Source organism: Cnephaeus nilssonii (assembly GCF_951640355.1).
Source record: "Cnephaeus nilssonii genome assembly, chromosome: 2".
In the NCBI taxonomy this organism is placed as follows: Eukaryota; Metazoa; Chordata; class Mammalia; order Chiroptera; family Vespertilionidae; genus Cnephaeus; species Cnephaeus nilssonii.
Window position 1 is genome coordinate 3,966,101 of NC_137073.1, and position 13,261 is coordinate 3,979,361.

The 13,261-nt window shown below is 48.1% G+C and overlaps 1 protein-coding gene across 4 annotated transcripts in view; it reads right to left on the reverse strand.

Moving 5' to 3' along the window:
- DCUN1D3 (defective in cullin neddylation 1 domain containing 3) overlaps positions 1 to 13,257 on the reverse strand; it is a 37,047-nt gene extending 23,790 nt beyond the window's left edge. The window contains exons 1-2 of one of the 4 annotated variants that reach the window (XM_079759852.1): positions 13,044 to 13,257; positions 8,383 to 8,461 (exon numbers count right to left, since the gene is read on the reverse strand). The gene's annotated coding sequence lies outside the window, so the exon portion shown is untranslated. The other 3 variants (XM_079759853.1, XM_079759850.1, XM_079759851.1) reach the window with 3 other exon arrangements.
- Positions 13,258 to 13,261: the final 4 nt, after the last annotated feature.

The following is a 13,261-nucleotide window of genomic DNA, read 5'->3' on the forward strand; positions in this document are numbered from 1 at the left end:
TGGAAGTGCCCACACAGCCAATAAGGAGGGAATATGCTAATTGACTGCCTGAAGAGGTTGCCAGCTCACAAAGATGGTGACACCCATAGCCACAAGATGGCGGCGCCCAGTCCCCTCAGCCCTGCTGCCCGCCTCTGGAGTCCCCTCGTCCCCTCAGCCCCCCAGCCGCCCAGGGCCGGCCCGAGGCGCAGACAAGCCTCAGATGGTGGTGCCCAGTCGCCCAGGGTCGCCTGAGGCTCAGGTAACCAGGGCCGGCCAAGGCTTGCGGGGCTGGTAGTGGCAGCAGCAGAGGTGTGATGGGGTGTCACCTTCCCCTGATCGCCAGGTTGCCTCCCGCCCCTGAGGGCTCCTGGACTGTGAGAGGGGGCAGGCCGGGCTGAGGGACCCCACCACCAGTGCATGAATTTTCATGCACCGGGCCTCTAGTCTATAATAATACAAGTGTAATATGCTAATTAGACCGGACATCCTTCTGGATGAAGCCGGGGCTGCGAGGGAAGTCTGGTCCCAGGTGCCAGAGGGAAGCCGGTGCTGGCAGCCAGGAAAAGGAAGGCCTACTCTTGCCAGAATTCCGTGCATTGGCCTCTAGTCTATCAATAATGACTAATGCCTGCACCAAGGGGAATGGATTATTTCAGAAACCTGAGTACGGAGGTCTTGTGGGTCTGTGCAAAGGATGAATGTCATGAAGTGGCTTTCAGTGAGAAAAGAGATTTTTAATCCTGCAAACACAGCCTCAAGTAAAGACTTTCTCCCTTTCTGAATGCACCAATTCAGGTCAGGAGATAAGACAGCATGAATGACAAACCAAAGTTCCAGCGTGAGGGCTTGTGGCTTGTAACAGGTTCCACTCAGGTGGGGAACCTGAGAGTTTCTTATTATAAAATCAAGTAAAAACTTTGTATTAAAGTAATGAAGGAGGAGAAAAATTTTGGGCTACACCACTGTTAGCACTTTGCTCCGTTTTTACCTACTTTTGACTAGATAGCACATGGTGTAGAAAGATAGCAGCATCGGAAACATCTTTATAGCAATCTTTTAAAACTACAATTTGAAACATTAATTTATCACAAGGAGCTATACCAGATGCATAGCCCTTTATGCCAAAGTAATTATAGAACAAAATCACTTGCAGAACACAGGCCAACCACCAAATGTAGATAATGAAATATTACAGTGTTAAGATACACACAAAATGTCTAGGGAACAAAGTCAAGAGCCATAGACTAGTCTGGAAGCAGCTATCTTACCTATTACACAACTGAGATTTCAGTTTCATTCTGGTGTTTTACTTAAAAAGAAAGCACCTCCCACAGAAGTTTGTTTCATTTCTACAACTGCTCACTTTACTTCTCAAGACCTCCACTATGCTGACTTTCAAGCAATATGACAGAAAGTGAAATGGAATTTTAAACAAAGCTTGTCTCCGATGTTTAACTTCACTTTAGGGCTCACAGCCCACTGTACCTTTAAAGCAGTTACCAACAAGAAGTAATGTACAGGTCACTAAAATGGGGGCAGAGTCTCGGCCTTCCAGAACCTGGAATACAGTACATGAAGAATTCAAGGGAGGGGGCGGCTTTCTGTCCCACCCAAGAGAACACGCCAGAACCCTAACTCGTACCAGGGGCATTCCCACCCCAAAGACGGGAAGGAACTAAAGAGCAGTCCAGGTTGTGGGGAAATTCTCATGGTGAAAGAGAAAGCAATATTATTCCTTTTTCATTATTTAAAAAAAGCTACCACTACTAACATCTATATTTTTAAATGCTACACAATCTACTTATGGGTATTTTCACCATAAATGCACAAACAGAAATTTGTCTGTTTGCTTGAGTTAGGAGGGTCTTTAAATCCACTCAGCAAATCCAAATGCTCACACTGTGCCCATCCCCACAAAGACTTCATACAGTGAAGATAGTCACAGTAAATAGTTTTCAGGATTCAGTAAGATCATGCATTTGAAGGATATGGCATGAGAATTCCGAGTCTGAAGCCTTAGAAATGATCTCACCATTCCTACATAACCTGTGATCTCACATATGTGTTTAACACCCAACTCTGTTCACGTACTACTTTCCTTAAAAACAAGAAAGTCAGACCCACTGTGCCATCATCCTAAGCAACACTATCCTTGAGAGTCACGGAAACATGCATTGTTTTCATTCCTCTGCATACAAATACAAAACTAGTAAACCAAGCGTCCACCCAAAAACCACCTCGTGTACCATCAGCAGCACACGAACACAAACGGAGCCGCAGCCACGACGAGGAAGTGATTTAGTCCCAGGTGCTCTTTATAAAATTAAGTGTATTGGGGTGACACTGGCTAATTATATAGGTTGCAGGTATACAATAACACATCACCCGTACATGGTATTGTGTGTTCACCACCCTCAGCCAAGTCTCCTCCATCACTATTTATTCCCCGTTACCTTATCCTACCTCCACTCATTCCCCTTTTCTCTGGTAATCACCATACCATTGAGTTTTTATTTGCTTAATCCCTTCACTTTTTACCTCTGAAAAAAGATAAATACAGGTCAGGAAAGCTGTCAGCATGTTCTTTGTACCTATGAATCTGTTTCTATTTTGTTAGTTCATTTGATTCCACAGACGAGTGAGATCATATGATATTTGTCTTTCTCTGACTGGCTTATTTCACTTAGCATAATACTCTCCAGGTCCCTCCATGATGTTGCAAATGGTAAGCCTTCTTTTTTTTTTACAGCTGAGTAGTATTCAATTGTGTAAATGTACCATCGCCATTTTATTTTGTTATCTACTTACTAGAGGCCCGGTACACGAACTTCATGCAGGGGGGGGGGGGTGTTGAATGTCCCTCAGCCTGGCCTGCACCCTCTTGCAATCTGAGACCACTAGCTCCTAACTGCTCACCTGCCTGCCTGCCTGATGCCCCTAACTGCTCGCCTGCCTGCCTGGTCGCCCTTAACCACTCGGCTGCCTGCCTGCCTGATTGCCCCTAACCCCTCTGCCTGCCTGCCCTAACCACTCACCTGCCTGCCTGATCGCCCCTAACCGCCTCTGCCTCGGCCCCCACCACGCGGCTTTGTCCAGGACATCTGGAATGTTGTTCGGCTGTCCGATCTAATTAGCATATTAGGCTTTTATTATTATAGATAGGCACTTGGGCTGCTTCCAAATCTTGGCTACTGTAAGTGAACATAGGGGTGCATATACCCTTTTGAATTAGTGTTTTGGGTTTCTTCGGATAAATTCCCAGAAGTGGGATCACCGAGTCCTAAGGCAGTTCCATTTTTAATTTTTTGAGGAAACTTCTTACTGCTTTCCATAGTATAGTCCAAAATGCTTTAAGTCACAGTTAAGCAAACAGACTCCAAGAGCCACACAGTAAGTGGTGGTAGAGTCCAGACTAGAATCTAGGACTTAGTCCCAACATGATGGTCCCACCAGAGTAGCATCTCCAGGTGGGTGAGCTACAGGGAGCTTAGAGACCCGGCCTCTGGAGTTCACAAGTGACCCTCAGCAGCTGGAAAGCCCTTTGCCAGTGAATCTGGGCTTTTCACTTTCTCGGAGAAACAACACACACAACATAGTATCTGACAGCCCCTTCTCAAAGAATGGGCCAGCTAAAATAAATCCGTGTCCTTCACACTGACCAAGATAAAACATCTCCAGAATCCGTTTCTCATTTTCTGACTCAGCAGAATCCCAGGCCCTGAGCTGGCCCCCATCGCTGCCCCACGAGTGCTCTGGAAGTTTAAGGAGGCAGGGTTCCACCTCTGCGCTTCAGGCTGGCTTTGGAACAGGCTGCCAGTTTCCACGACAATTGTTCCTGTGTCTCCCAGATGCCCAGAGCAGGTTTATTTTCCACACTGTGCCACACAGCCCCTGTAAGGGGAGAGAACATTATAAAGTTCCTGGCCCTTTGGGAGATGCCAGTCCTGGTGAGTTTAGCTATGCATGCATTTGGCTAATAATAGCTAACTTTATTAAATTTTAATTATGTGCCAGGTACTGTGCCATATCCTTCAAACGCACTATCTATGTGAATCCTAGAAACGATTTACTGTGATTATCCTCACTGTACACTTAAAGGAAGGGAGGCTGACATATGCTAAGTGGTAAGTAGGTGGTAGGGTTCAAATTCAAACCCAGACTGACTGCAGTCCGACGCTCTTAACTGATGCCCTACATGCACTCTTTTCAAAGTCACAGTGAAAGAAAGCATGAATTCCGTATACCCAATTTCTTACTAAGTGAGCTCATTCTTGCATTATGGAGGTCTAGAGAGTGAGTAGCTGTTGGTTGAGCGGTGGGTGTTCTGTGCACCTAAAGGTTGCTAGTTGAATTCCCCGTCAGGGCATACACCTGGGTTTTGCATTTGATCTCCAGGAAGGCAGCCAATGGATGCTTCTATCTCATCTCTCTCTCTTTCTCTCTCTCAGCATGTCCTTGGGTGGGTATTTCTTTTAATATATAAAAAAAGATTATATGTGTATTTGGTCTTTGTCCCCAGTTCCAGTTAAAGCTCCTAAAATCCTAGGACTTTCTTACTCATGGGAGTGCCCTTTGTTATTCACCAGGACCACATGGAGTTGCTGCTCCGTGACTCAGGGTGGGGGGCCCTTAGTTTCAGAGACGGGCTGGCCACACCACAAAGAGCAGGCACAGGATTAAAAGGTAGAAACTTTCAGTGCCACCTCCAGACCACAGGGGAGGGAAGGGCGGCTGGAGTTCAATCACCAAATGCCAATGAGTTAATCCACTGTGCCTTCACATAGTAACTCAATGAAGCTGACCAAGGCGAGGAGCGTCAGGGCCGGTGACCCATGCAGGTGCTGGGAGGCCAGCATGCCCGAAAGTGACCCGCAAGTTCTGTGCCCACAATCCCTACCTGCCCTGTGCATCTCTCCCATCTGGCTGTTCCTGGGTTGTATGCTTGAGAATGAAGCTGTAATCCTGCATATCATGCTGTCCTGAGTTGTATCACATGTTCTGGCAAATTATGCCTCCCTGCCCCTGGGGTGGTCACGGGAACCTTGCAGTCTGCAGGCAGGAGTGCAGGTAGCTTGGGGCTCCCCAATCCTGGCTTGTCTCTGAAGTGGGGCAACCCTGTGAGACGGAGTCATTAACTTGTGGGGTGGGCACTAACTCTAGGCAGTTCATGTCAGAACTGAACTGAACTGAATTACTGGACACTCAGCTGCGTCAGAGAATTGTTGGAATGACATAGTTAATAACCTCAAAGAAAGAGGTCCACATTAAAACCAACTTAACCAATGCCTCAGAAGCCACTTCCCTGCTTGGTTTAATCATTAGATTTACCACTCTCACTGATTCAGAGCCCTGCGTGCCAGTTTCGGCACCAGCAGGAACTCTGTCTGACCCGATGGACAGATCCACAGTACCTGTTAAAATAACGTTTCTTTAAAAGAAGACCAAAGACCTCATTTCACCTGAGAACATGGGATGTTATAGAAGTGTGAATGAAAATGGACTTTATTTAGTTGAGCATTTTAGTTGTGATTTATTTCAGTTACTATAGCTCCCGTGAGAGAACCGAGTACGCCTCAGTAGTGATCCCTGTGGACAGCAGGCATTATAAATGACAATAGGCACCACCTGAGCATGAACTAAGGCAAATGTGGATGGACCCAGGGATATGACGCTCCCTCTTGTTTACTAACTTCTGTCAAAATCAAGTCAAAGGAGACAGATCTCTAAAAAGTTAGGCCAGTGCTCCATAAGCTGTCAATTGGGACTAGCTAGCTCAGTGGTCGGCAAACTGCGGCTTGCGAGCCACATGCGGCTCTTTGGCCCCTTGAGTTTTTAGCAAAGGCCAGCTTAGGAGTACCCTAATTAAGTAAATAACAATGTACCTACCTATATAGTTTAAGTTTAAAAAATTTGGCTCTCAAAAGAAATTTCAATGGTTGTACTGTTGGTATTTGGCTCTGTTGACTAATGAGTTTGCCGACCACTGAGCTAGCTGATCTTAATGACCAACCAGGTCAAAACAGCCTCTGTGTGCTCAGGCATCCCTCCCCACCAGGAACCAAACTCCAGGCCCCGAAGAGCAGCTGCGGCCAGGACCCTGATTACCCAACGCCACAGGCCCGCAGCTCCCTCCTCGTGCAAGGTGTTCCCTCGCGCTGGGCCACCTTCTGGGCCGACTCCTTCCCCGCCACTCTCCCCACAGCAAGTGCACCGTGAGCATTCTCCATCCACTTCCCGCTGGACCACGGGCAGTGCTCTTTACCCTATGGATCCAGTCCACACCTCCTCCCCCCACAGAACCCCTATCTCACTGCCTCTAGAGAGGTCTTCAGACTTCTCTCTTCCAGTGTTAGGAAACCCACAAGCAAAATTCTCCTTGCCATAGGCATCAGCTACAACCAACTGTTTTAAGTAAATGACAAGTGACAAGTTATTTCAAAGAAAAACTGACTAGGAAAAAAAAGAACCATGGAAATATTCTTTAAGAGAGACACAGAAGAGTCATTCTTGATTCCACTCATCTAGGAAAGGAAAGGTCGCAGCCGGGGAATGCCTCCTCCGAGGACTCGGGCCTTCCAGCACAGCATGGACCGGGACCGCCCCCTCAGAGCAGTGGCATTCCCAGCCTTCCCCTCCTGTCAAAGAGCAGCCCCTAGGCAGTCATCTAGTAGAGGCAAAGCGAGTATTCAACGGAAAATAAATTTGCTTCAGATTTTAAAAAAGGAGGTGGCCACTGGAGTTATTTCCACAGGGTTTCCCTGCTCAGATTCCAGGGAAGGTCACTGGGAAGAGGAAGCATTCAACTTGGCATTTTGCAAAGGTGTTCTCCACAGCGAGCCCGCCAGCAGCTGAAGAACATGGGCTCCTACTCGGAGTGCTCCTGTCCCTTCCAGCGGCGGCCGGCGAGGCTCCCCACCCGACAGCCTCACGTGGCCCAGGCTGGAGGCGGTGCAGGGAGTCTGCTCCGAAACAACAGCAGTTTGTGACAAAACGTTTGCGGACAGACCAGGAATACAGACCAACCCCGAGGGCCCAATCAACCTCAAACCGAGTGCCAGCGACGATGCGCGAGGCAGCGCAAATGAGGAAACAAGCAATGCGGGCCCGATTCTAGTCCTGTGGCTGCCAGTTTCTTGCTGTGCAACTTTAAAAGCAAGTTTACTAACCTTTCTAGCTTTCCATTTCCCTACTACATCAATGCTTTCAACCTGTTTTAGACTCAAAATATTCTGCTTGCCTGATATCTTAAGGGAAAAACCAATACAACAGAATATAAAGTAACTTTCACAGAGTAAAGCGAAATGTGGTGAAATGGAAGGAAGACATCAAGCCCCCTTTCCCTACAATACTCTAGCAATGACTCCTGAGAGAGGTCCCCATAGCCCAGTTTGAAAAAAATAACATACTGGATATATTCTAAGATTCTTTGAGGGTCTTTTTTCTGCTTCTTCCTAACCTGGAAAGAGAGGTGTTAACTGAATTCACTATACTTAATGCTATGACTTCAGTCTTGTTCAGAATCAAAATTATGGGTCACACACCAACCCACTTTAGGTGAACACTGCAGAGTCCAAACCCTTCACCAACCAGCAAGAGCTCAAAGCTATACACGTTGCTGCCTTGATAGAATGGAAGCAATCTGCGAATCAGATAAGGAGGCAAGTCTTTCGGGCAGTGGCTACAAAAAAGTGCTAAACATCTCCAAAAATGAGAAGTCCTACCCTGTGCAGTGTTGCTATAAGATCCTTGTCAGTCGTCATCACATCTGATCATGATCTACAGGCCTCAGTGACGGTGAGCTCCAGGCTCCAGGTCCTGGGGCTGAGCCTTCCGGGAGAGCAGGGCAGAAGAGGAAATGGAAGAGGCTTCCCCACACTGCAACCCAGGCTTCCATGCTGCAACCCAGCCCAAACCCAGCAATCCAGCCCAGCTCCCAGGACACTGCTGAGCAGGCCCAGCCCTCAGCACATCAGGGAGTCATCAGCTCCAGGCCTGCCCCGCCCTGCAGTCAGGTGAGTGGGGTGCTGCCATAGGTGGCTTGTTTTGCCACAACAGAGGCCATCACTCAAGACTGACTTACTGGGCTTACCTATTCTGATGTATGGGATTGCAATAAGGTCTCATCTGCAACATTTTAAAGATGATTTGGCACTTTGCCCCTCCCATTTTCTACTTTCAACATCACAACTTCAAAGAATTAGATAAGTGTTTGAGCCACTTCCAACTTTTTCTCTCGTTATTTCACAAAGTTAATATGTTAAATTCTACTTTTTAGTCATTCGTTAAATGGTCAGGTGTGGTGATAATCTCCTTGTTCCCCAAAAAGAAATAAGACCCTCCATTACCTAGAAAAACAGATACAGAACTAGTGAAACTTGATTTGAATTCAAAGGCACTAACTCAATTAAAATCCAGTTCTACTGTGCAGCGAGCTTCAGGACATGTAGGAAGAACTGATCAGGTTCACTGGTATCAACATCTGTAAACAGACACAAAGAGGCCAGTGTAAGTTATGAAGAGCTGGGGAGACGGGGTTAACGTGTAATTACCATTGTTTCCATCTGAGTTACCCCCTCTTCACCTCACACCAACTGGCAGCCAGTGTACAGTGAGCTGTCCGTCCTGCAGTACATCCACCAAAACAGCAGCAAAGCCTAATGAACTTAAGACCTCTAAGGCAATGCAAATATCCACACTCAAGTGGCATCTACTGGCCCACCTTTCAGTAGTTTGTCCAAAAGTCCCTGAAATTTAAGACACAAATTCACTGGTAATCTAGGTTAACCAGCCCGGTTCCTAGATTCTAAGTTCCTTTAGATTTGTGGAGTCTTTCTCGAAGCACGAAGCACGTTTAGTGGCCAATGTAGGAAGCAATGGGGTCTCCCAGCATTCAAGTCCACTCTCACCCATCCTCCCCCTTCAGAAATTAGAAAAGAGCCACCAGTCTCCAAACTGGCTGATGACACCTCAGCCTGCAGAATATTTTCATACTTGAGTTATAATAAACCATTGCTATGAAGATGAATAGAGGACAGTTTAATAATCTATTGGCTAGAGCAGTGGTCGGCAAATTCTTTAGTCAACAGAACCAAATATCAACAGTACAACGATTGAAATTTCTTTTGAGAGCCAAATTTTTTAAACTTAAACTATATAGGTAGGTACATTGTTATTAACTTAATTAGAGTACTCCTAAGCTGGCCTTTGCTAAAAACTCAAGGGGCCAAAGAGCCGCATGTGGCTCGTGAGCCACAGTTTGCCAACCACTGGGCTAGAGCATTTGTAGTCCAGCATTAGGACACAAAGTCCAAAATTCTGTAACCTAGGCCAAAGCCAAATTATATATATACTAAAGGCCCGGTGCACAAAATTCATGCACTCGGCCGGGGGGGTGGGGGGTGGGGTCCTCAGCCCAGATTGCCAGAGGGCACAGGCCAGGCCGAGGGACCCCACTGGTACACAATCGGGGCCGGGGAGGGACGCAGGAGGTTGGCCAGCTGGGGAGGGATCACAGGAGGGCTCCAGGGCATGTCCAGCCCTCTCACCCAGTCCCTATTGGCCAGACCCTAGCATCAAGCTAACCTACCAGTGGGAGTGTCTGCCTCCTGGTGGTCAGTGCACGTCATAGTGAGCAGTTGAGTGGCCTTAGCATATCATTAGCATATTACACTTTGATTGGTTGAACGACTGACTGGACATTTAGCATATTAGGCTTTTATTATATAGGACCAGAGGCCCGATGCATGAAATTCATGCAAGGGGCTCGGCCCTGGCAGCCGCAGTGGCTGCCCTCAGCCTTTGCAGCCGCAGTGGCAGCCCCGGCTTCATCCAGAAGGTCGTTCGGCTGTCCGGTCTAATTAGCATATTATGCTTTTATTATTATAGATTATTATAGATGAGAATCACAAAGGAATTCTCCATTCCTGAGCTACTCTGCAGTACAGAGGGGGAATCTATTGTTTGCCTCACTCCAGCTGTGCACTCTAGTCGCTTGCTTGCTAACTAAAAGACTTTCTTTTTGCCTTCAAACTGGAATTCAGTAATTCAGTACCAGGCTCTATTCCATCCCCTTCAGTAACCCCAAGACTGCCCAGGAATCTCTACTCAAGTTCTGACAGTCCACCTACCCATGCTACTAAAGTACTAGAACCTACAACAGGCGTCAAGTCCTCAATTTCTGATTCATTTCCCTAAACAATGAATGGTTTTCTTTCTAATATTGACTTTACTACAAATAGATCAAACAGTGCGTAAGCCTTTCAACCACTTGGCTCAAAGAGCCAACTCACCCAAAGAGCACACTAGTCACTGCTGTGGGGTTCACAAGGAGAAAACGGCATCTCCTTTGTTTTAGCTCACGGCAACAGCAGAGGGCCACGTCCAGGAGGGCCTTGCCAGTGGACAATCTGGTCAAGGTGAGGTGGAAATGAATGGCCCCACAAATGGCAAGGCAGTTGCATCCTTTGGTTACATGGCAGTCCGAAGATGCAGACATAGCGGGCCTGAGCCCACCGTGGTCATCTATCTAATAGGATCCACTGAGTGCACTTTCAGCACCAACCCACATCTCAGCTGAGTGTTATCAGTCACTAGGCAGACTAGACATGAGTAGAAATACTGCAACATAAAACCCACCTCCCTACAAAAAACAACTTTAAACTTAGATCTTGATGGTCATCTTTATAGACCAACAGGGGCATATTATCATTTGCCCACCTTTCAACCCTAAATTCATGCATAGCTGGAAGCAAAGGAGGATTCATATACTAAAACACATTTGGGGTACTTGTTATACACTTTTAAATAGTAGCATATAGCCTGTAAGGAAAAAGGTATGCTCTCAATTGAACACCCATTCAATTATGAAGGTTGAGATTTACCTGCCAGAAAAGACCCATGTGACCACAGCCACCTCCTTCCCCATTCTCAGCTGGGGAACTTTTTTATTCAGATTACAATAGCCCATCAGTAGCTACAACAGTAAGTGTAAGACTCTAGGAAAGGCAATAGAAAGGATCAACAGGAGCATCCATCTTGTTCTTATTTGCCTACCTATTGTGAGCCCAGCCTCCTCCGCTCCCACCTGGGCTCTCTGCATTCCCCCTTTGCTCACCGGCTCCGGGTAACTGCTGCCCCTTCCTGGTCGTTGCCCTGCCTTCACCCCCTGCTCCACCTCGCCCTTTCTTCCCACTCCCCAGAACTTGCCAGTCACTCCTGCCAGGTCCTGCCCTCTTAGCAGCGCTCTTTTTTAGTGAAAGCTCAACTCAAGTGTCACCTCCTCAGAAAGGTGTTTCTTGACTGCATGCCAATCACTGTCTATTCAATCACTCTTGTTTTCTTTGGCACTCATCAAAATCTGATTTATATGTTTTTTTATTATGTGTTCCCACCTGGACCCTGATGTAAGCTTTCTAAGAGTGGACATTATGCTTGTGTTCATCTTTGTATGCCCAGGGCCCAAAACACCAGCTAAGCCCTTAGTAGCCATTCACAAATGCTTCTTGAATGAATGAATTTTGGACCTTTTATTCAATGACTCCAGATCAATTAAGGTGAGAGCAGCAGCCATCCTTTTGTTGCGTTTCTGTGAAACACCTCAACATGCTGTTACTTGTAAAATCAAAGCATTATATTGTTTTATCAGACCCGGATGAGTAGGTTAACAGTTCTCCCAGCAATATGCTCTCTTTAACCTAAGGAGCCCCCAAATTAGACACTATCTCTTAAAGTTCTTCAGAAAACAGTTCCAGGTTCAACAGAGGATTTCCAAAGAAAATATCAACAATGAAAGAGGAGCCATCACACGTCACTGTGACAGGCTGAGGGCGCACCTTTCTTTCTTTCTTTTTAAAGCCAGCAGAACAACAATAGAGACCTTCTTCCCAGTCATTCTTTGCTTTCTTCAAATAATTTTTTCACATCTGTTATCGGTTTGTTTTCAGCAAAACTAAACAGGTCACATTTTCTCATTTAAGACCACCTATACAAAAAAGAATCAGCTAAATAAGAAGGGAGTCCGTACAAGCCGAATGTGTCACTGAAAACTTGTGGGCCAGACACACAAATAGAGGGGGGCGGGGGAAGCGCTACTGTCCAAGTGTAGAAACAAAAAAGTAATACTGGGTTTTCTGTTCTCTGAAATGCACCGTGAAGTGTGGGCGGAGAGAAACACAGAAATCCAGAATTAGCCTAACATCAAATCATTTTGGAAAGAGTTGACACCATGTAAATTCCTCACACGGAAAGTATTCAGAGCAGGAGACCTCGATTCCTGGGCTGTGATGCCATTCAGGAATCCTTGCGAGGGCTCTGAATTCCAGTCTTCACGGGGGAAATGTTCATCTGAACGGAGCTCCCGGCCTCCAGAGGTGCTCAACGTGACAGCCTGTGTCCGAGCATTTACAGAGCGTGCGTTTAATTGAAGATCTGGATGGAGGCTGGACCCCAAATTCAAGAGGGGGCCAAGGTACCAAGTTCCATGAAGAAAAACACACACCTCGATAACCACCTAAGCACAGAGAATACAGTGGAGGCCAGGGGTGCGTTGGGGAATGGGGGATAAGGGGTGAGGGGCAGTGGGGAAAAAGCAACCCATTTGTCACGCCGTCCCACTTACAGTCCAGGATACAGGCAAAGCCTCCCACCTCCTGCCTCGGGCACCGATGGCGACCGCTAGAGCCAAGGTGCAGAGGAAGGCCTTCAGGTCCGAGCCCCTCAATGCCAGGCTGTTAATGATTACCGAGCAGGGTGGGGGCGGGGCGGCCGCGCGGGCGGGGCGGAGGGCTGGGGTTCACCGCCACCTCCCGCCTCGCCGCGCTCCCCGGGCACAGGACCGAGTCCGCACCCCGCCCCGGCGGCGCCGGGTGGAGGCGGGGGCCGGGGCTAAGTTTTCCGAGCCCGGGCTGACACGCGCGGGCTGCCCTCGCCTCCTCGCCTTCCCGAGGAACCAGTCCAGACAAGGCGCTGACTTCCACGCTCCCGTCCACCCCCTCTCGGAGGTACCCAACCCCCGCCCCTTCAGCGCTCCCCCTTTTCCTCGATTCGGGCCCCCCCATACTCACAGTTGCTCCCGAGGTTCCTCCAGTGAAACCCTTTCTGGCAAGGACGGCGGCCCGGCGGGTCCAAAGCACCTACCATCCCCGCTCGCGTTTCCAGACTCCCTGCCCCGCCGCCGCCACCGCCGCCGCCGCCGCCGCCACCCCAGCCGCCGCCGCCTCTTCCCCCGCGGCCCACCGGCCGCGGCCGCCCCGAAGCCCCGCCCCCCCATCGCCGGCGCATC